We start from the raw sequence: 22,869 nt of genomic DNA on the forward strand, positions 1-22,869 counted from the left end.
TTGTATTTTATGACTATTTTTTCAGTGAAAAATAGTAATCCAGCTGTCATGATATAAGCCCTTGATTTACATAGTGTCATGCACATTTCAGAACAGGCTTCTCTCTCTGAAATGAATATTCCTAAGATGATATAATACATTACCTTAACATACTGTATTAATATATTGCCTTGACAAAAATGGACATTTCTCCTCCTCCCTGCCTCTTGCTTTCTTCTCCCTTTTCTCTCTGTGTCTGTCATTCTAGGATAGGAGCATGTTGCTGGCAATAGCGTGTGGCCATGGCCTTGGCCGAGATGGCAAAGTCTTGTGTGTCTTTTGCAAAGATCGATCCTTCCTGCCAGTCATAGTTTCCGGCACTAAGAGCACAGCAGCTGCTTTGATGGGTTAGGCTGAAAGTCCTTCTGCCCATGTATCATCTTGCTGACCAGAAATGCTTAGGACTGAGCGTGGGAATAAGACCTAGAGAGATGCTTCCTCTGAAAGCCCCCTGGCTTTGGGCAGGCTGTGATCTTTGCATGGTGGCCTGAGAGGAGCCCAAAAGACAGAGTGGAAGGAGGTTGACCAGCAAGAAATAACACTTTGGTAAGAAATACCAAAGTGATATTCACCTGTGTGTACCTGCCCACAGTTCAGTGATTGCACCATAGTGCAGCAGTAGCCAAAGTAGCTTTAAACAGGCCTAGTTATGGCAACAAAGAGGTCTGCACAAGCTGATTTGTCCTACAGAGGAAAAATATCACCTGTCCCTCAGTGTAAATCCTTTTTGGCAGTTAAGAACAACAAAGAAAGGAAATGGTGAAGGAGCTCTGATCTGTTCTGCTGTATTAGGAGCCATTAATTCCTACATGGATTCAGTTACAATAACCTTCGTTCACTTCTGCATTGATTTTTCCATGCTGCAGCAGGGCCATAAAGACCTGATCAGTGTCTCTAGGCATATATGTGTTATATTTTTATAGGCATATATGAGAGAGATAATCCATGCCCTAGGCAGCTGCTATGGAGTTGAAAGACAACAGGATATTAAAAATATATGGGGAGAAAAAAGGAGAAGATAGTTAAAATCACATATGAGCCAGGGGAGAATAAAAAATAATACTGAAACTGGAAGATGAAGTTGCATTATTGTTTCTTTCCAGTGCCATTTGTGTGAAAATTAATTAATATTAATCACTGCAGCATTATAGGATGAAGCACTGATTTTAGTGGTTATGATGTGAATGTATTAACAAAAGATCACATGTTCTTGCAACATAGGTGCAAGGGATCACTATAAACCCACTGAAGACTATCTTGTTAGTGAATCAACAGTGGCACAACTGGTGTGTTTTCATCGTATTTTGTGATATTAATTAGCTGAGACAAGGTAGCAGACATAGTGTTTTTAATGCTATTGAAAGTATCTAAAACAAATAGCAAGAAGTCACATTTTATTCTGCATCACAGCATATATTCAAAGCTGAACAGACATGGGCTGGTTGAAATGAGGCCCCACAGATCAAGGCACTGTAATTCAGCAGGGTGAGTTTCGGCTAAAAATGGCCCACTACATGTTTCTTACTTATACAAGCCTCCCACATCAAATCCAGTTGTGCTGGAATTCAGTGTTTCAGTTGCCTTTGATCAGCAAGAGACAGAAACCTGCACTAGTAGACTTGCGTTCCTGCTGTGCCTTAGAGCACTAGGATTATTGATTTTAATCATTGCTTCTCAGTTACTGGGCGAGTGTAATTCAGTATGAGTGTTTCCCCTTTGCCTTCCTTTTCCTCTGCCTTGCAGTGTTGTGGCAGCTCCCTGAGAGGGTGTCTCGGCTGGGGCCTCCTGCTGGTGCAGCCACAGGTGGGGCTCGGTGAGGTGGCTCTCTGGGGCACAGCCCCACCGCAGCAGGCCTTCCCCAGCTCCCACTCCTAGGCCTTCATCCCACACAACTGTTACCAGGAGAGATAAGGTTCTATTTTTAGGTATCAGTTACCAGTCTTGTGCCTAGTTTGAATATATCTTGGTGCTCCTATCATGCACAGATTATCTGTGCGTTTAGGATATATTAGAAACTAGATTAGGATTTGCAGATTTTACACATACACATGTCAGATTCCATCTTTAAAGCCCATAATAGCAAATCACTGTGATGTTCACTGAATTAATGCTTTTCATACCATTTTAAATTTTTTTTATTAAAAAAAAATCAGAAAATAGGAATGTAGTGATTTAATTTTTTTCTTCTAAGGAGCTGGTTGCAGGTTTGTTTAAGCAGGACCACTTATGATACGGTTACAATAAAAAGAAAGCTGGTAATCTATTTTAAATTTTCTAGTAAGAAGTATTATTAAATGGAATTTCTGGATAGTATGCACTGTAATACACTGATAAAAACTGTGGAATGTTTTGGAAATGTAATTGCATAAGATATTCAAAACATGTTTCATGTGAAATAGTTGAAGGAAAACTATGAATTCATCTTCAGTATAAAATTAAATATTTTTATCACTTATAGACCACATTTCCTTTGGAGCCCAATAGAAAGTTAATGCTCAAATTAGACATTTAACATTAAAACCTCTTTTCTGTATTAATGGTAATTACTTTAATGGAATAAAGGCTGCACAGTGGTCATTTGCTTAGATTTCACTTCTATTAGGACATTATTTTTTGCAGCTTGCCATCCAAGATTTTGCATGTGCTATTAATGTGCATGGATTAGAGTAATTACCTAGTTTATAAGTATGTTTGAAAAGAGGCAGCGCTCTGCAGAACAGCGAGGAGGAGGAGGTGCGCGGGCGGCAGCGTTGCCCAGCCTCCTGCGCCGCGCGGTAGCAGAGCCTTCCCCGCGGCTCCGTCCCGCTCGGCGCTGGACGCCAAGGCAGTGTTGGGCGAAGCTGGTGATTATCCTTAGAGGAAGCGGCTGCCTCTCGCGGTGCTCCCCAGGCAGTCGCAGCTGTGAAGGGAGCCTGAAGTCCAGCCTCCTGGCTGGCAGTACGTCCGTGACGACCTGGCTGCGGCTCCCTCTCGTTTTCCTTTTTATTACAAATGGACGCGGAAGCGCCGGCGCGCGCGCAGCTGCTGTGGTGCGAACTGGCAGAGGATGGCCATGGGGAATGGGCAACGCAGGGCAGTCATGTGGGGCAGACCTCTACCAAACACAGCCTCAAGGCAGGCGCTTACCGAAAACAGCTACGTAGCATTTAGAGAGTGGCGCTTTTTACCATTTTCTCCGCTGTTTCTTCTCATTAGAAAGCTAAGATAAATGTTATGCATGTGCTACAGAAAGTGTTGACTTAAAAAATATTAAATGTGAACCTATCCTGATTCTCTTATTAATCAAAGAATGAATCCACAGCAACTTCCCACAGAGTGTCCCTGGCTGGAGGGGACAGCCCTGCCTGGGCAATTTGATCTCTGGATGATGGATGATGGATTAATTTCAATCACTCATTGAAACAGGCATATTACCTATACAATTAGGTGTATATCCAATGAAATCAGGTGTAACCTTTACTGAAGCACTCACATATGCAGTAAGTACTAATTAAGATGAACTTGAGAAAAAAGAAAAATCATTGACCTGCTGCTTAAGATGGAATGTGCCGAGTCGGAGCTGGAGACAGTCCAGAGCTGTAGAATAACTTACAATTAAGACTTGGGTTATGGAAAACCTGGTGCAAAGTCCCAAACATTTCACTTGTCCAGGCTAGGTATGCTTGATAACCAGGAATACCACCGCGTATTTTCTGGGGGATTATTTTGATTATGAAGCATCCTACAGACGCCTGCTGTAGTGCTCTCAGAAAGCAGCAGCTGACAAGTCTGGAGGCTGGAGGCCCTCTGTCTGTCATGAAGCGTAGCTCCAGAACGCCAATGCGTGTTTATGCGCAGTGCTCTGTCCAAGTGCACTTTGGTGCTGTTTCGCTCCTTGAAATCTGCCGGTTACAATTTCAAGTCGGTTGCTGAGACTTGGGAAGCTTGTCGGAGGGGGCCGTGCTGCTGGTTATACCTGGGAGGCCACGTGCCGCCCTCCTGTTCAAGGGGAACCATCAGCTGCTGGCAAGCAATTCTGAAGGGGAAAAAAGCATGACTATAAATAAGCATCTGACCCTATCCGGCCTAGTTATAACATAGGACTGTCTCTGTTCTACGTCTGTCTGCAAGGAGACATCTCTTCCTACACATACCGTAAACCCGTGCACTGACAATTCCTACACCTCTTCTTAGCAGGAATACAGAAATTGTGCAGCTGTGACACATGGCTTGCTCTGAAGTATCCTTCTCAGAAGGGGAATGGTTTCTTTCAGAGATGAAATTGTCTATAGCATCTTTATAAAAATCATAGATGTGGAAGGACGTAGTCACTGCCGCATGCTTCCTCGTATCTCTCTCATTGCCTAAGCGTTCCTGTTCTCGCAAGCGCTGTGTCCTAATATTTATTTTCTATGCTCCCATGGCAAAAGGAGCTATTGCTTACTAATGTTTGCTTGAAAACAACCCCCCAAAACTTACTACATTAAATAAGGATGGCAAATACTTCCATAAAGTCATTTACACTATACTTGTATGAAATACAATAGGAAAGAGACCAATAATTTTCCATTCATTATTGTTTAAATTAGCCCTATTTATTTGTAATCCAAGGGCTATAGAATCCTAGTTATACAAACAAAACAAGAACTAACATGTGCTATAACAGTTATGCTATAATTTTATGTATTTAAGCTATATAGCAAATTGCTTAAATGCATGTGAGAAATTGCAGCATTTTAACTGCAGGTTGAAATATTATATTGAAAAGCTGCTTTTATATTTTATATAAAATAGCACAGTTGTAACAGCAGGTTAATTTTTAAATACTACCAACAGCTAGCACTATCTTATTTCAATAAACAGAGGGTAGGTTCTTTTAAATTAATTTGTCAAGCTATTAGTTTGATTATGTTCTCTTTAAGGCAATATATTAAAAGTACTATACTTTACATTAGTGTGCACAAGATTAGCTGTAATTCAAGTTCTCCATTCATCAGATAGTGGGAACGCTATGATGAGAACTTTGCCTACAGTTTGCACAATGAATAAATGAATAATTCTTACCAGTTAACAGCAATATATTCCTTACTGTGTTGGAACCCTCACAAAGCAGCCCAGAAATGTCAAACATTTTGATATAAAAGTTCCTACTGAATTTTAGTTCTTTCAAATCCTGCGTACATTGATGAGACTAAGTCCTTTACTGCAATAAGATAAATTATAGGTCACCAGTCAGGCAGATGTTAAAGAAAAAATGTATGGATGAGAAGATAAGATTGGGAAAGGTGTTAAACAGTTCACGTTAACTAATCAGCTGACAATGTTGAGATTGTTCTGTAGACATTCAGCTGCATGCTGATATAAATGGAATCAGTATAATGAAACGGTAGGGGAATTATTTCAGGCATTTTCTTTAACAATAAGCCCTTAAGTTATTACGTATTCCAAAATAAATTGTGCTTCAAAGATGAATATGCAATTGATTATTTTCTCATAAGTTATTTTAGGAACAGCTATCTGCTCCTAAAATGGAAAATCCCATCTTTATGCATTGCAAGCTAAAAACACTCTCAGACTTTCTTCAGTCACACCTTAATAGTAACAGTAAGCTGTAGTAAATTAAGAACCAGATTTTGCAAGGCTAATTTCCACTTTCGCAGCCTAGAACATAAGCCCAATTGTTTTTAGAAAAACACACTAGCTAAATGCCAGGGGTTCCAAAAGCAAGGTAGGTCCCTTGTTTATGAGGGGAGAGCAGTGGACATTATGTACCTTGACTTCAGCAAGGCTTTTGACACTGTCTCCCATAACATCCTCCTAGGTAAGCTCAGGAAGTGTGGGTTAGATGAGTGGACAGTGAGGTGGATTCAGAACTGGCTGAAAGGCAGAGCTCAGAGGGTCGTCATCAGTGGCGTGAAGTCGAGTTGGAGGCCTGTGGCTAGTGGCATCCCCCAGGGCTCAGTACTGGGTCCCATCCTGTTCAAATTCTTCATCAATGACCTGGAGGAGGGGACAGAGTGCCTCCTCAGCAAGTTTGCTGATGATACCAAGCTGGGGGGAGTGGCTGACACACCTGAGGGCTGTGCTGCCATACAGAGAGACCTGGACAGGCTGGAGAGTTGGGTGGAGAGGAACCTCATGAGGTTCAACAAGGGCAAGTGCAGAGTCCTGCACCTAGGGCAAAATAACCCTAGGCACCAGTCCAAGCTGGGGTCTGACCTGCTGGAGAGCAGCTCTGCAGAGAAAGACATGGGAGTGCTGGTGGATGACAAGTTGACCATGAGCCAGCAATGTGCTCTTGTGGCCAAGAAGGTCAATGGTCTCCTGGGGTGCATTGGGAAGAGTGTTGCCAGCAAGTCGAGGGAGGTGATCCTGCCCCTCTACTCAGCCCTGGGGAGGCCTCATCTCGAGTCCTGTGTCCAGTTTTGGGCTCCCCAGTACAAGAGAGACAAGGAGCTACTGGGGAGAGTCCAGCGTAGGGCTACAAAGATGATCAGAGGGCTGGAGCATCTGCCCTGTGAGGAACGGCTGCGAGAGCTGGGCCTCTTCAGCCTGGGGAGAGAAGACTGAGGGGGGATCTCATCAACGTGTTTACGTACCTGAAGGGAGGGTGTCAGGGGGACAGAGACAAACTCTTCAGTTGTCCCATGCGACAGGACAAGAGGCAGTGGGCAGAAATTGAAGCACAGGAAGTTCCGCCTGACCGTGAGGGGGAATTTCTTCACTGTGAGAGTGACGGAGCCCTGGAGCAGGTTGCCCAGAGAGGTTGTGGAGTCTCCTTCTCTGGAGATCTTCAAGGCCCGTCTGGATGCAACCCTGTCTAACATGCTGTAGGTGACCCTGCTGAGCAGGGAGGTTGGGCTAGATGATCTCCAGAGGTCCCTTCCAACCTTACTGTTTCTATGATTCTATGATTGTTTCTCTAGAGTGTGCAGTTTTGTCCAATGGACCTTTGCTAAAATCCAAACAAGAATTCTGATGTAGATGTTATCAGTAATCTTAATACTTCTCTGAATATTTGTTCCGTTTTCTTCTCTTTCTCTCTCTCCAAAAGAATCAAAATCAAATAGTTTTAGAAGCTACCCAGAAAGACCTGTAGCATAGTAAAGGGAAAAGGGGGTAGGAGCTTCAAAAACCTGTAGCAGCTCTTTTAATTCTTATGATTGCAAAGATAGCTAAATTTCATGCATTTAGCCAGGAGGTTCTTTGCTCGTGGAATACGTGCATGACCATCACGGAGCACCTGCACGTTCTGACTATCCAAAGAGATACAAGCCAGCAGCAAACAAATACATGGCATTTTGTTTGGAAGTTCATCTTCACAGAACCAGGTACTGATGGTGCTCAACAGAACTCATTGGGACTGGATTTCCATACTCACTGAGACAAAGCACTTTTTTCACCTTAGATGTTTGTTATTGCATAAAAGTGTTTCACTTGGACATGAAAACTTGATGAATGTTCTTTTTTTTCAGAATGTTAATGAAGTGCAATGTGAAATTGTGATGTTTACATTTATCTTCTGGATGATTATGCTTCAGGTCGTGCATTCATAAGTCATTTCTAGGCCCTAGAGGTTTCTGTGACACATCAGAGCTAATGTTGTAATACAGATAATGGAATAAAGTGTATAGAGTTGGCAGAGATTCTGAAATGTTAGTACTGTGCATGAAGCCTTCTGTGGGCTGTAGGACGATGGATCTTCTAAATATACCTTCTTTTCTTTGCTGAGGTAAGCATACAGATGAAAAGCCTATGCAGTGCTAAATATGCAGAGCTAATGAACACTGTAAGAGCTCCCTGCTCTAATCTCAGCAACAGATTTCAATAGGAATAAATGCTGAACCTCGTTTTTGATGACAGAAGTTACATTTTATCCTCAGAATTGCTCATACAGCTTTTAGTTTCAGCAGATAAATACTTTTATCCAAAAGGAGCATAGTATTAGTCTGAAACTAGTGGAAATTAAATCTGAAGGGGAAGTGGAAGTGAAATCTGAAACTAGTGGAAATGTTTATCATTCATAATCATACTACATCAGTGTAATGTTAGTGCATTAAGTATTTGATAATTTGCATAAATATTTTTAATATCTGATGCTTCATACATGACCTGACATGCCAGAGTAACAATATACAGTGCATTCCTGGGACATTTTAGCAGGAAATATTGGATAAGATCAGGTCAGCAAAATGTGGATAAACATGTCATACGTTGCAGATTTACAGATATTTTCTTACTTCACATTTCCATTGCAGAGAGAACAGCTCCGCAATGGATTGTGATGCTTTGTTTTACTGAAGAGAACTACTCCCTGGAGAAATACTGACCAGCTTATCTATATGCTCAGTTTTGCCCCAGATACAGCATAAATGTGGTCCTGCAGACAAAAGAAATTATGTATACATATCAGAGGACAAAAATGGACCTTCTCCTAAGATCAGATCTCTAGTCTTTAATTTTGGTGAGCACTGGATTCATTCAGAGCTTGTCTCTGTAGCAGAAATAGAAAAGTTGTAAAACAGTCTCTTGGGCTTTTGGAAGAGAGACAGAAATAATCTTATGTTTTGTACTGTGCCTGCTGGTCTTTTCAACAGGAATCTCCAAAGAACACTCAGCTGGAATATACTTCAAGTAAACTGTAGCCTTTATCGTCATGCTAAAAATGTAAAGGATTTGGAAAATGTGGTGAGATTTGCATCAATAATATTATTGTAGGAGATTCTTTTGTTAAGAAATTGTGAATTACCTTGTTCTCTGTGCTGAGATTTCATCTGAATACTGCCTTTAAGCTGACCATAAAGAACACAATAGGAAAATTCATCTAAAATAAAATAAAATAATTGAAAAAGTAAATCACTGCTGACACCAAAGTGTATTTAAAAGCAGCTGCAGTCAATAAGATAGTTGGATTTTAGTTCACATAAATGAAAGGCATGCAACCACATGAGACCAATAATGCCGGATGATTTATTGTAGAAGAAATGCAGAAACGTAGACCTGAAAGTAGAAGAAATAAACTGCATGTTTAAGGCTTTTTGTAAGTTCCTGCTGAGCCACAGGAAGTAGTGATTAAGAGAACAGGCTTTGCGAAATGCTGATACAAGCAAGCCTGTATTCCTGATCAGGAGGAGACCGGTATTCAGAATAGTTTTGAAGTCTTTGTTTTCCAGGAAAGGTACAAAGAACTAGATGTAAAACAAGTTGAAAGGAAAAACATCCTAATGACATCAGTAGTCTGGTTACATCTTAAGAAGTATTAAAATTAGATTCATGTAACTTATACTTACAGTAAGTAGTACCTTCCTTCAAAAATAGTCATAGTTTTTGTATAATAATGATTTCAGGATGAAAATACCTTCAGTTGTGAATAATGAGAACTGCATTTGCAAATATTCTTGCCTGTTGTACAGAGGAGTTCTGACTCAGAAAATGAAAAATCAGTAAGGTGGAAGCACTTGAGCATTTGGGAGCTGTGCAGCATTTTGGACTAGCCTGTGTGTGAGAGGTTTTCCTCCCTGAAACGAGCAGACTGATTTGGAGAAAGTGAGGTGGTTAAAAGCATTAAACCTGCAGTTAGTAGTCCTGGGATTTGTTCCCAGAGTTGTCACAAGGTTTGCCTGACAGGCAGAGGCCGTTTGCAGGAAGCAACGATGCTCCAGATGCGAGGTGTCACCCTCGGGGAGGAACAGGAGCTGTTCTGGGAGGGCTGGGGAAGGAGCTCTCCTGCAGGAAGCAAGAGCAGCTGTTCAGGAGCAGAGGCGGAAAGGACTGTAGCTTATGAACAACAGGAATTAAAGGGAAGAGGGATCTAGGGAGGATTACGATGCATTATATAACTGATCTTTCTGTTGAGTTCATGTCTTCTAAATTAAATAAAATCATGAATTTTAGTTATGAGGCTTTCAAAATATTCTGTAGATTTTCCTAACTATCCAAATGTATTCTGCTGGACTTTCACTCTCTTCCTAGTGCATAACGGTGTGGTTTTTTAAATTTCGTTCACATAGTTCCTGTCAAATGTTTAGATTTGTGCTTGCTTTTTGGCACTAGAAGTAGTTCTATGATTTTGTTAGTGCATGGAAAGCTAAATTTTGACGTTAGGGCTATTGAGAGTGGATGGAGTGGCAAAAGGTCATTGCTTTAAGATGGGGGGAGCAGGGTAAGGTAGAACTAGTAGGTGAGAAAATTCCCTTTGAGTAGTGATTCTTTTTCAAAGCATAGATTACAATGTAATCATTCTAGTATAGGATGAGATACAACAATATTCTTGTTTTGTAGATGTTATTGGGGGAAATGAATTATTCAGACTCCTCATCTACTTTCCTTAGAAAAATGTCCTGAATTTGAAAGCTCTTTATGGTTAGATACATATATTGGAGAGACACATATTTGTTCTTCAGTGCAAACTAAATGCCAGCTATAAGGATCTGTTTTATAACATATCTTTTAGGTATGGTTTTTGGTTTTGTGAAAGAGGTGTTTAGAGCTGTACATAATGTATATCACAGATTCCTTGGTCACACTTACTGGATTAATTAATTAATTTGTTTAGACCACAAATTCAGGTTTACAATCCAGACTGTTGATCGTGCCATGCATGTATATAGTTATTTAGATTTTCTAAAAGGGGATCGTGAAGTGACTCAGTATTGCAGAGAAAGCTTGGAGTCCCTACCTGTACTTGTAGACTAGCAGAAGCGTCACTCTTGACGTTTATAGATGAGACTGGTGGTGCTATGATTGTTGGTTCTGGTCTTGCAAGGTATGTTGTCATGCCCTTACAGTGCTGGAAGGTAGTGAATATGCTTGGAAGAAAACCTTCTGAGCTATAGCTGGGTTTTGGTTTGCTAACTTGGCCTTAGTGTCATTGTCTGTAGGATGGTGCAAATGATTTACTGGAGAGCTCTAGAACTTAATTATTGTTTAAAAGCTTTTTTAAATTTCTTGAGGCAAGGTGCTGTGAAAATATAAAGAACTATTAATTGGCTCACCAAACTTTAGAGAATGCCGCATTAATTGCATATTTAATAGTCTTTTAGTAGATACTGTGGTGCAGAGACTCAGCATTTCTGTTGTATGCGAACATCGCCAGCAGTTTCATTCAGTGAGCAATTGCAGTGTCAGGAGAAAATAAGATGGAAACTGCCCTGTGTGTTTCACATGCCTTCATAGCAGAAACATGCATGTTAAAATCATGCATCCCAATCAGCCAAAGCATGCTGCACCTTAAAAGTTACTCCAGTGACTAGAGTCCAAGTACTGGCTTCCTAATGAGACATGGCATTAGACACGCTTTGCTGCTCTGATTATTAACCACTCTGGAAGCTTGCCCTGCAATAATGAAGCACTTCTAATCTCTTTGCATAGTAAAAAGAAAACAACCTAATTTTATTTTCAGGGACAGTAAATGGTTTTAATAAAGTGGATTATCACATGGAATGAGGACTTCAATGGGGACCAGTCCAGCCTTCTAGTTTTGTACAAGTAAAGGAGGGAATGATGTTTATGTTTAGTGCCCTGGTGTAAATGCCCACAGTGCAAGTCTGGGAGGGGAAAGGATTCAAAGGAGAGGAAAGAAAGGAAAAATAAATATTGTGTATATAGAGTCCCTGATGTTGAAAAACTGATTATAATTTTAGTACTGTAAAATTCTGGTGATTACAAAGGATCTAGAAAAGAAAGAGTTTATTAGAAACATAAAGGAATCCAAAAGAGATGATCAAACCAGTAATATCTGTTTTCCTTCTGAAATGATAAGCTATGCTTTTCTGGGCTTTGAACAGGTCATGGAGTATTCCAAAGGGCTGCTTCATGCCATAGTAATGCATTGTGTCATCTCATGGTAACATGACTAATAACTAAACTCTAAAATTTAAACCTAACTTCAGCAGTTAAGCCTTAGCATAAGTATATAAACAGGTCAGTGAACAATTGCAAAACAACCATTGGAAATAACAAGGTATGCACTTCACAGTAGGCATTTAGCAGTATAAATAGGTGCACAGTTTTAAGGTGTGTCCTTACCAGTTACTGCTAATTTAAAGATAACATGAAAATTCTTTTCTTTATCCTGACATCATTGCAGTGATTATTTTTCGCTCTTTCCTATTGTTAGAGTGAATATGGTGGCAAGAGAATATAAGTGCAGTAAGGTGAATGCCTTCTTTTAGAGTATAAGCCTCTTTTTGTGTCCCTCAATTTGTAATTTTGATCATAAGGTAACATATATGAATGCAACATTAACGAATTTAATTTCTTAAGGATTTTTTCAGAGTACTTTAGAGACAGTCCTTAAGAAAAACACATTTCTTTGTGTCTGGCATCCTACACAGAAGACATCCCTCAGTAATCCCTGATTCCTATAGGGCGACATACAGCATCATGGCTACAGGGTTTATTTCTATTTCTCTGTTCTGCTTTTGCTGTTCTAAGTAAGCAAGCAGCAATCCAAAGCAGCCAACTTGCTGCAGCAGATTTAAAAGCTCTTCCTCGGTATGTTAATTACATCAATTGCAGATGTCACTCTAATAGCAGCTCCTACTGCTTTTAAAGCCGTAAATTTTGAATAATTCCTCTTTTAATATTAATTCTGCTCAGTACATACAAAGCACAATGGTATTAACTGATCCAAAGATATCTAAGTTCTTTGAGCAACAAGTAGTAGGGGCACCAGGTGGGGAGATAACCTTATCTGGCCTGCCACACTGTCCTGGGGGAAAAATTAGTGCTGAATATGAATAGCTTATGGGGGGGGGGGGGAAATTTCCCAACTGTTTTGCTGCTGGAGAGCCAGACCTACCACGAGAGTTGGGAGCTAATGTCACCTAGCTCAGGCCTCTGAAATTTCTAAGTAGGTAGGTCGATCTTAGTTCTTACCTCCTCAAGGGATTTGCTTCCTTTTAATGTCTACTTTTACCCTTAAGAAGATCCTTCCAAATGTAGAAAATCCCCATTGGGAAATAGGGTAGGAGAATTACACCCCCTGAAAAGATCAGCCTACCTTCAAGAAAGCTACAAGCATAGATGATGGTAAATTCAAGCACACTTTAGCACCGGGGACGTCACACTGGATCCAGGATGAGAGCCCTACATGAACAGCTCTCTGGGCCATGCAGTGTGGCCTGAGCCCTGCTGGTTTTCAAAGGGAAGGGAGAGGCAGAGAGAAAGGTGGCTGCCTGATGGAAAAAAAGGCTTCTCCACTCCATGGAGAAATCACTGACATTTTTCTTAAAATCCCTGTCGTAAGTCTAGTCAGAGATCAAGATGATCCCAAAAATCTGAGACAGGTGTTTTTGGGTCACTAAATTCTCAGGCAAATTAATGTCAAAACATAAACCGTGAGACTACACAGTGTCAGAGAAGTGATCCACAAGGGCCAAAACCCGTTTGTTGGGTCAATGGCTTAAAGTGTATGGGCAGAGGAAGAGATTTGATATTAAAAGAATTCTCCTTTCCAAATTACAGAAAAGATAGTTCATGATAATATCATTATTTCCTTAATTTGATTTAAAGGCTGCTTTATTGTTGTTTTTGTTTTGAGAAGGAGTGGTAAAAGGTGGCTTAGCTGAGGGAAAATAAGCTGTTGTGATTGCCTCTGTACAGCAGTTAAAGCACATTTAGGGTACTTATATTGTATATCCTGAATGAAAAGTAAAAGATTACATTGATTTGTCAAAAATACTATCAAGGCTCAGAAAAAATCACCTGCTCATCTGATTTGCAGATCTTCTTTAAAATGACACGTTCTTAATGGAAAAAATATTCACCCCGCAGCCACCCTGCAGGTGGCTAATGTCACAGAAGCAGCAGGATGGATGATGATGATGCCGGTAGCCCTGTTGCCAGCATCCCAGCGGGCCGAAGGGTGCTCAGTCCCGCTTCTCTGCGGTGTTTCTCAGAGCAGCCCTAGCCTGCCCTCGTGCTTCCTGCTGATATTAAGCCAATTGCAAATAACTTATGTCCAAGAACCTATCCCAGTATTTTCATCCCTGACGGTTCTGAACCTGTTTGAAGGAGTCAGCAAGAAATGCTGTCGTCACCAGTGAGTGGATCCGATTCTTGAGCTTGGTGCCCTCAGCCTCTCCTATCGTGGTGTCCGGTGAATTGGGTTTCCGTGCTGCTGATTGATTGCAGGTTGCCCTTCGGCTGCCTACATCTGCTTGGTCACATGCAGCATGCCCTGGTGTCTTCAAATGTCTTTTTTTCTTTTTTTTTTCCTGCTGCTTTTCTGGTGTGTACACCATTTCCAGATCTTTTTTGCATTCAAAATAACAGTAGCTTTATAGCACTTAGATTTATGTTTAAAGGCCAGTTTAGTTGAAAGCATTGATAAGAGGAAAAGTTGAGCCAGAAGGAGGAGGAAAAGGTGTTGGTGGATAAACGTGCTAAGCAAAGGGTGGAAATTATATCCATCATGGTCTGCTTCAAAACCTAGTTTACTCTCCTACTTTAAAAAGTAGCCATTTCAACGTAAAATAAAAACATCTTCCCTTGTTTTTGGTAAAGGTGATTTAGGGCCCCAAATGTTTCTAAAGACAGCAGAGAATGCTCTACCTAGAATGAAGAAAAACATGCAATAGAAACTCAACTTGCATTCACGAAGCAGATTCACAGGGGATACTATTTTGCTGTAACAGCCTGCTTACCCACAGACCACCAGAGCTGAAATACTCACAGCGGACCTAGGGCTCATTAACCCATGCTGCCAAGCTTTAGCCTGTGCAAAAATGAATTATCACTTTCCTGGGAGAGCCTAGGTTATGTAACTGCCCCTTAAAGGAAAGAAAATAGGGCATCTGCTATCCCCTGTTGCCATTAGCAACACGGCTGTTGGTAATTGCAGGCTACCTTGCCCTTCTAAAACAACCACTTAATGGAAAGACAACCCTGCGGGACAGGTCATGCCAAAGGGTGTTAACTTGGAGCGCCTCAGGGCTTGGGGGATATATGTGAAGAGCAGTAATGAAGTGCCCTCTGCTTGAATGCCAGCCAAAATTAGGAACTGTCATTCCTTAATTCACTTGTATAATTTTTATATATGTTTCGCAGTTCTCTCTTTCTCTCTAAAGCTTTTCTTAGAGTGCACTGTCAGCTGGCATCTGCACCGGACCTCCTGCGGCAGGGAAAATGAGGAAGGGCCTGGCTGCGGAAACGCGGCCCGGCGAGCTGCCCCGGCTGCAGCGCACGCCGCAGGCAAGGTTTATTTAACAGCTACCACCAGGCTGAAATTACAGCTCTGACACATATATCTCTGCTTTCTGAAAAAATATGGATAATACCCATGTTTGGAGGAAATTGTCGGCCTGATTATCTGAAAGGGAGGTTTTTCTGTGTGAAAGTGACTGTGTTAAGAAAATCGCTCAGTACCCAAATCAGGAAAGCCTTCCTGCACAGCACGGCACTAAGCAGGCGCTCTCTGAGGCACTGGCATACTTGCATGCCTAACACTAGACCTGTTTGCAGAGTAGAAATTCAGGACTGGATTTAAATGTCATTCTTTTCTTCACCTTTTTCTTTTTTCAGTTGCACCCAAGCTGTATGCTTTTAGTTTATCTGAGCACCAAAATTGTGCGTTTGTAATTCAGTGGATGTCATTAAAAGCCCAGAAGTTTTCCCAAGCCTTCATGTTTGATGAACTGGAAAACATAGCTCTGAAATGTCATTACTTCATCTTAGAAGAAAAGAAATAACATTTTTTAAATTAAAGAAATGGTTATTTGTACAGGGAAAAATTAAATTTGCATGTACTGTGATCAAATATTGAATTCAGTTGAGGCATATCTTATACATTTATAAGGCATACTTGTATATTACATTACCGTGTGTTTTTTTCAGGTGCCACTGGTTTTGGAAAGTTCACAAAATGAGTAATATATAAGCACAAGGAAGCCAAATTAAAATGGACATACTTAGTCCTGATAAAATTGCACTGATTGAAATGGATTTTTGCCATCACTTAAATAACCCCGAATCTGTGCTAATGGATTTAAGTATAGCCTGCATGAATATAAATAGATCAGAGAATTAAACAAAATTCAGTAGTCAATAAATGGTAGCTGTAAGTTCCCCTCTTTAATTATGGTATGATTTCTTTTCCCTGATGAAGTAATTTGTGACTGAAAAACTTAACTTTTTCCAAAAAATGCTCTTTTTTTTTCTGAACTGGAAAAAAAGCAGCTTCTGCAGAGTTTTACATCGAAAAATGTCTGCATGTAAAAGAGAACTGTATCTCGGCCCTGAGGTTTAAGGTATCTTCAGCAGCCTCCCTAGCTGCATGGGCAGGGAAGTAGATGTAGTGCATGATGTTGTAGTAGCTCGTAGTAGCCTTGCGAGTAACACTGTGCAATGACCATGATAATGCCTGTGGAAAACTTTTGACATACTCAACATAAGAAATCCTCAGAAAGCTGGGCGTACTCAAACCAGGCTGGTTGCTTGTATGAGTAATAAGTCATGACCACTCAGAGTGCATTACAGGAGATCATATTCACAATTACTATAAAGCAAATGTGCATGATAAGTACATTTACATGAAGTTGGGCTGCAGAGCAAAGAAAGATGCATGTGGATACTTTTACCCCCAATGCATTTGAAATACTTCATTACCACAGAGTGGACAACTACTTCCTTCTTTCTAAAAATGTTTACATTTTTCAGTAACATGCTTACATCATCATCATCCTTTTATTCGAATGCATCTGTAAAACTGAGGTAGACAAGACACCTACAGGTTTTATCAACCAGGAAAAAGCTCAGCATACTCCAGCTAACACCAATGGAAGTCCACAATGCGTTGAACATAATTAACAGGGTATTTTGTGTCAGTTAATGCTTTAAAAAGAACTGGTTCTTTATTTTGTTTTAGTAAAAGGGTACTTGCTGTTTTTTTTAGTCTTGTAATCCATCTTCCAGCACATCTGTTGCTGCAGTTGAATTCTTCATAAATGAAAATCAAGCAAACTTGTACTGAAAGCTATGTTATTGAATCCCATCGTATGAGAACAAAGAAAGTACACCTCAATCACAACTTAAGTAGAATTTAAGTACGTGTATCCAGTTACCTTCCTCTTGCCAGATAGCCTCCTTCTTACATAACATGGTTATTAGATAAGGACCTGAAGTAGTCCCATGCAGAGAATTCCTCCTTCCATGCCTGTACCTTCACCATGAGATGTGCTCTTGTACTCCATCTGGCCCCAAAGCTGAAGCCACTTTTCAGAGTGCGATCATTTCATCAGTAGACAAGATAGCAATGTCATCTAGATAGTCTTTCACCCAGCCATGGGGACATTTTCTAGGTAGTTGTAACTCCTTGATCAGAAGCTGTAGCTGTATAAAAGGTATAAACAGTAGTGTATTACAGCAAAGCACTATCACTATTCATATTTTAGGAGAAAGATGCCTGCTTTCAAAGGAGAGCTCCGTGCTGTCACTCACGCATAAATGCTTTCTTTTAGGACTGAGTGAAGCATCTAAGTCCTCAAGAAGAATAATTATGTCTTCAGCACAACGTTGGCACTCTTCCTTGTGGGAGCCTTGCTGTTTTTTGGGTGTCTGCAGCTGGTTGGGGCTGTTTCCCCAGCAGTCTTTAACAGCTACTTCCATATTGTACACAGAAGTAAGGCACCAGTGTTTGAGGCTTTGATGACTTCTATTGACCTGAAACTATTTTTATGAACTAAGGAAAAGTTCTAGGGATATCGAACACAGGCTTTCCACACCCTAAAGCGATTTCTGGGCATTGGAGTCGGGTGGAGGTGGAGTAAGGAAGGAGGAGGTTTATTTCCACTTTTTTATTGCAGAAGACTGATCTGTTTGTTAGGACTGCCCAACTATCCATCCAAAGTGTCATAGCCTTCTCATTTTCATAGCATTTGATTCCCCACAAAGGACACAATGTACATTATATATTTCTACTCTTTGCTGTGTCTTTTCCTGTTTTGATGAGAAATTATTTTTTGAGGGAAAGGATGATCCTGCAGTTAAGATACTATCTTAAAACTCAGCTACATTAGTTCATTTCCAGAAGGCACTCAATGCATCCTCTGTGAATTGAGGGTAATGTTGCTTTTTCTGCATTCAAAGATTCCTGTGAAAATAAGTCCACCGCAGATTGAAAGGCATTCAGATATTATGCGGGTTGGTATTGTGGAAATAATCAAATGCTGGCTGTTCTGAAACAACCAATTGAATGCCAACCGATAGCAGTGTGAAATGAGTGCAATTAAGCTCTTGCTCAAAACAGGTGTTTTTCATTCTCACAGCTGATTGAATCTGACTAATTTTGCTGTCAGATAATAACACTGTCATTCATTTAGCTGAATGGAATTAAATCATTATTACAAAGTGCTAAGCGATCTGCACAGTAACATTTTATAAAGTTACTCTGTACACATATTATAAAAATAGTAATAAAAATTGCTCATAAAAATAACTTTCAGTATTTAACAGATACTAATCACATCAGTTATCAAAAAGCAGCAGGCACACATGGCTTGCATGGCTTTCCAGATCCTACTAATCTCTTTTATTCCAAAGGTATTCAGATGATGCTTAAAATTTTTGCTGAAAGCTTTCATAACATTTGAATGGATGTTACCCTTTAAACAAGCTGTTTGAAATCACTTTGGTTGCAAAAGGTTTCAAATCAAACTCTGTCTTCAGTGCTGCTTTTTGAGCAATGTCCCATTTTCTGTTCTTGAAGATGAGGAAATCGTTTTAATCTTTTGTAACATACATGGCTGAATGATCTAATTTAGTAGTGGCTTCCTAGTATGAGATGTTATTTGGAGCCACGTATTGACTGTATTCTGCATGCATCTTCGTTTGTACACTGCATGAACAAATGGATATAATGTAAATTCTTAATTTATACAAAATGTCAGTACAATTGTCTGTATTAGAATGGTGTTACTAATTTTTTTCAAATCATGCTATTAGCACTTTTTGGAGGACAGTATTTTAACGGGGAAAAGTTACTGACTCAGCCACCCATCCTCTGCTGAAACACAAATAAAAATGTGCATTTGGAGGGAGAGAGAATTGTTTGGGTTTTTTTGCATGTTTTAATTTAGGCTGTAATCCAAAAAATATTGAAGTCAATCTACAAAATCCTATTAGCTCCACCAGGCTTTTGAACAAACTCTAAATGTTTATGGAAAGGGTTATTCTGATACAAGTGGAAACTGAAATCCTATTGAGAAAGGGCTTCAGTGGGTTCGGCAAAAGTTTTATATGAAATTTTCTAAGCAATTATGTCTAACTGTTTTTCGAAGGGATTTACCATGAAGACTACTGAGAGCTGGTATTAATTTAATTACTAATTTGTGACTTGCAGAAGTAAGCAGCAGACATCTGCATCAGCAGTAGCACATTTACAACAAGTGCAGGCTGTTGGCTACAAAACAGCTGCTGAGAAGCCCCAAGGAAGGGCCGTATGAGCGTAACCACAGTGCGCTGGGGTTGTCGGTGGTGCCGCATCGCACTGCTCAGCCCTGTTCTTCCATCCGGAGAATTTCACGGCTGTGCTCCATTGCATGGTACAGATATGCCCAAAACAAACTGAGAAAAACTTAATTACAAATTCTCAAATGCAAATTCTCTGATTCATGTTCCAGGAGGAAACCTCCTTAAACATCAAAGTAAATATGCTAGCAGCTTCCCTCCTGTGTATCCCTGTAACAACCGACAGGTAGTCCCAAACTGGCATCGTCTGCATGCACAGAGGCATTAAACAGGCTTGCAAATTCCTTCTAGTTTCTTTTTTAATTTTTGGAATATGTGTGCATCAGACTTTACCTAAAGGATTTTCAGGAGTTCTAAGCAGTATCTTTGTGCCTTTTCCTATTTCAGAAATTGTTAAGTTTTGACACACACATCATTTTGCAGATAATCTGGTTTTGTATTTCAAAATCTAACAGTTTCGGTACTTGGGAATTGTTGCGTCCCAGCCAAACACATAGATAGTAACAAGACAGCTTGCAACATACAGCACTGAAACAAACTTCTTCTCTTTGCCATGTTTTGACATGGAGTGTTTATTTACTTTGGAAAAATCAAAGCAAAACTTGGGGATTATGAAGAGGAGAGAGAAATGGGTACATGTGTAATAACACGAGCTCAAAGAAAATGTTAACTAAAATTCAAAAAATTGAAAACTACTGTGTGTTTTATGTCTGTCTTCCCTAAAGTCCGTGCATTTAGGTTATACAAGGCAGTTTCCTAGATTTTGTCATGGGAAAATTGTGCTTTGACTGACTAGTCATATATTATTAATTTGGGGGTTTGACTTCAGGCATTTTATATCCTCAGTTTTGACCATGTACCAACAAATTACAGCTAAAGAGATTGGCAAGGAAATCTAACTACTGTGTCTTTTGCAGAGATTGCTTTCTGTGGTCAGTTCACAAAGGATGTGAACTTAGGTGGTAGATAGTGTCTTTTTGCTTTAGTAGTTTTGAGTTGATCTCATCTCTTTAAAAAGACAAGGGCATTTGGACCTGCTGCAGGGATAAGGAGGTGCTCCTTTTCTGGAGGAGCCAGAGAGCGAGTTGGTGCATGTGTGCGTTCAGGGGCAGAGTGGCAGCTGCCGGGCCCCAGACCAGCACGAAGACCTCGCTTTCCAGAAGCGAGGAGGAGATGAGCGGACTTTGCTGCCTCTTGGAAAGCCACTGAGTTGGTGGGCAGCAAGATCCTTTTTAAGGACATCCTGGGCAGAACTGTGCATATATAGTCTTTTTTGGTTTTGGTCGCTCTAGCTTCATTGCTCTGAGTTTTCCCAGTTTTCAAAAGTTTTGTTTTCTAGTTCTGTTCAATCAAACCTGCCCGTTTCGAAAGCCTTCTGCTCTATTTTTAGGGAACTGCATGTAGATGATACAGGCACATGCACATAAAAGCCATGGCCACCCCAAAGCCTACATAGTCTTGGCTGGCATCAACTGGAACCTTACTGATTTAAGCCCTGATTGTAACAATTGTGGGAATAGTGGTACATGGAAACCCTGAGTATGCAAGCCAAACAGACTGCAGAGACAAAATGCAATATTGTGCTTTATAAAGTACTGTTTTCTAGGGCTTCATCCTTTTAATGCCTACACTTGTTCTGGGAAAACTTTGAGTGTACTGAATATCTGCTCAAGGATATTCATCTATCTCTCTGTGCATGTAAAAGTATACAAATTGTCATTACTAAAAATGTAGCCACTGTATTTTAAAAAAGTCTCAAAAAATGGGAACATTTTAAATCTTCCAAGATAGATAGAATCACGTAATTAGAATATCGGTCTGAAATAGCAATCATTTAATCCCATTTGCAGCCTAATCCCATGTCAAGGAGCTGTAAGTACCAAAAATGTGTATCTTGATTCCAGGCCCATCAAAATGCTGGATTTTGAATCTTTTGATTTTAGTTATTGTTCAGAAAGTGGCCATGAACTCAGCTGCTGCATCTGAATTTTCATCTCCCTCAAAAAGTAAGGAATATTTGAATGTACATGTTCTGTTTCATATTTTCTTCTTTCTGCTGTCACTACTAAACTATTTATCATGGTTCATCCGTTCTTGGTATGCAATTTTAATTTGAATAGCACATATTAAAATGCTTTCAGACATGAGTGATTTGGATGTTGTTGACATAATTATTGGCTTCTATCAGATAAGCAGTGTCTTATTTTAAGCAATAACCATTTATGCTTATAACAGACTTTCTTTGTGGTGTTAATAATTTTGAATACAAGTGTGTTCTCAAGGAAAGTCAATGAAGATATGCGTGGATGAAAAATCTTAAGATGTCAAAAAAAGGAAAATTAAAATTAAGGCAAGTTCTGTTGACAGAGAAAGACCAGTAATGTATGAGCCAGGCATTTAACTTCATTTATTTAATGTTTCCTTTTAAATTAGTGGAAGCTCTCACTTCCACTTTTGAAGGCACAGGGGGAACCAGTAAGATTACTAAAGGTGAATTTGGATTTGATGCATCTCTCCTGCATGAAGATGTGTCTCCACTCGTTATTATGCAGTCGTGGAGGGAGGCCACACGGGGCTGGCAGATGGGTGGCCTGGTCACATACATTCACCGCAGCCAGAAAACCAAAGCATGGTGTGGAGAGGGCAAACCAGTGCTGTGACTGCTTTGGTGAAAAGAGTTAGTTGGGACAGAAACAGCCAGTAAAAACTGATTTCTTTAAACAGGTGCATATGTGGATTAGAGCTAGCGTCGGGTGTCAGAACTATTGCTATCAAACAAGATTATCCCTAAACTGAAAGGCCAGCTCTGTTGGAAGTGCCAATTACTAGTAATGTATGAGGTGGATTTCTTAGTCTAATTGGGAAATATTTTTAAAAGACAGTAGAAATGATGTGAATGAGCTGTGAACTCTGTTCTTCTAGGCGAATTACTGGGTGGATTCCTTGGGGAGAAGGGCTAAATGGTTCTAAAAACACTTGATAGATGTCTTCTGGGCATCAGAGCCTTGTTAACAGTCTCCTGGTTTTGCCCTGGGTTTATTATACCACATATAAAGTTTTAAACTGCTGATGCAGGAATTCTTAAGGGCTGGAGGGAATAATCTTTGCAGACTGCTTTGCCTCCCTACGGCCTCCCACTGGTGTGTGGTACGTGTCACCCTGTGACTCTCATGCACATGAATGGGGAGGGAAGAGCGAGTGCAGGTCACTTGGAGGAGCTTGCAGCACAGCCACCAGGGTCTCTGCATCCTTACCTAGTACACGGTGTCCTTGCACGTTCCCTCAGGCTGTGTTAGGTTATCCAGAGCAGCAGCCTCCAGTCTTTGTGTGCCCCATGGCCCTTGGATTTTTTAACCTGTTAATTGCCTGTGGTCACGAGGGTTG

The 22,869-nt window shown here is 40.4% G+C and overlaps 1 protein-coding gene across 1 annotated transcript in view; it reads left to right on the top strand.

Moving 5' to 3' along the window:
• The window catches only part of SPON1 (spondin 1), a 197,999-nt gene that overhangs the window by 139,835 nt on the left and 35,295 nt on the right, over nucleotides 1-22,869 (top strand). The window lies entirely within an intron of this gene.

The sequence above is a fragment of the Rhea pennata genome, chromosome 5 (genome assembly GCF_028389875.1).
Source record: "Rhea pennata isolate bPtePen1 chromosome 5, bPtePen1.pri, whole genome shotgun sequence".
Lineage (NCBI taxonomy): Eukaryota > Metazoa > Chordata > Aves > Rheiformes > Rheidae > Rhea > Rhea pennata.